Genomic DNA, 1,648 nt, shown 5'->3' on the forward strand with positions numbered 1-1,648 from the left:
ATCATATTGTCCTAACTAAATATCCTATATAACTAGAGTGATGCTACATTTACATATATATATAACCTAGCAATGATATTTCTATTTTTAAATACAGACATATTCTAAAAAGAGCGAAACATGACAAAGCGTCACGATCAAGTTTCGAGCTTCCCAAGTTTAAGCAGGTTTAGAACAAGATTAAACGCAAAAACTGTTTTTAATTTTGGTATAATTTTAATTGTATTAAGTTAATTAATAGATTAAATAACATTTAAAATTTTAAATTTTAAGAATAAATGCATACATTTTCATGTTATAAAAAATGCAAGTCTCAAAATCACAAATTTTTTGAATTAAAACTTTTGTGTTGGGTGAAGTTTCATCTCTTAGTTGCAAAGAAAGAAATTGTATGGAGAAATTTAATTGGATATCTTTAAAGGCTTTTTTTGTTAAAAAAATTTATATTATTAAATATTTTTTTATTTTAAATAAAACTTTAAAGTTATTAAAAAATTAAAAATTAACTTAGATTTTTATTTTTAAAAAATTACGTTTTTCATGCTTAATATAGTCAACCAAAAGATTAATCGTTTTTCCACACTTTTTCCCAAAGCGAAGTTTTTTGCTTAATTTTCACGCTTAATCACATTTAAACGACTTTTGTTATAACATTTGTAGAAAAAAGTAAAACATGGACTAAAATTTAGGATATCAAAGTTGTTGTAATGCCCGAGATTTAATTACTATAATCAGACGTTGATTAATTGACATGATTGAGGTCATACGAACTTGAATGAGGAAAACCGGGCGTTGGTGCATAACAAGTCAAGAAGTTGGGCAGAATATGTGGCGCCCGAGCGGTAGAAAAAGACCGCCCGAACGCCAATGCATCACAAGACTGAAGTCTGGACAGAAAGTCTGGCGCCCGAGCGGTAGTTTACAACCGCCCGAGCGTCAGTGTGTAAACCGCCGAGGCTTGGACAGAAGGTTCCGCGCCCGAGCGGTAAAGATTGACCGCTCGAGCGCGAATCATGCAAAACGAAATCGAGCCACTTTTCTTTCATGCACGAGATGTATATATATATATATATATATATATATATATATATAAAGGCAAATCATTCAGAATTGATTCAGCAACGAAGAAAGGAAGCACGAGAAATCCTCCAGAGTGTGATTTGCAATTATCAGATTGATATGCTTAATTTATTGAATTATATCAGAGCCAGAGTGTGAGTCTAGGACAGATCAGCCTAGCTAGGGCAGAACCGCAAAGTCTTTGTCAGAACTGCTCAGACCCTAGACTTGTGGTATATCGATGAGCTTAGATGTAGATCGACGTCTATTGTAGACACTCGATATAGCATGCCCAAGTCTAAGTCTTTGTCAGAACTGCTTAGACCCTAGACTTACGGTGTATCCATGAGCTTAGATGTAGATCGACGTCTATTGTAGACACTCGATACAGCATACCAAAATTCTAACTTAGACCGGGATCCCTAGATTAGAATGAGAGATGAGTCGAGTCTTAGATATTGAGACTAGAGTTTGATTTACAGATCCGTATTAATTTATGTTTCGTAGATTACGATATATGTTTATTTACAGACTGGTATTGATACATGTTGTTTGATTATGCTACATGTGATAAGATATAATTCATGCT

The sequence above is a fragment of the Primulina eburnea genome, chromosome 17 (genome assembly GCF_022965805.1).
Source record: "Primulina eburnea isolate SZY01 chromosome 17, ASM2296580v1, whole genome shotgun sequence".
NCBI classification, from domain to species: Eukaryota; Viridiplantae; Streptophyta; class Magnoliopsida; order Lamiales; family Gesneriaceae; genus Primulina; species Primulina eburnea.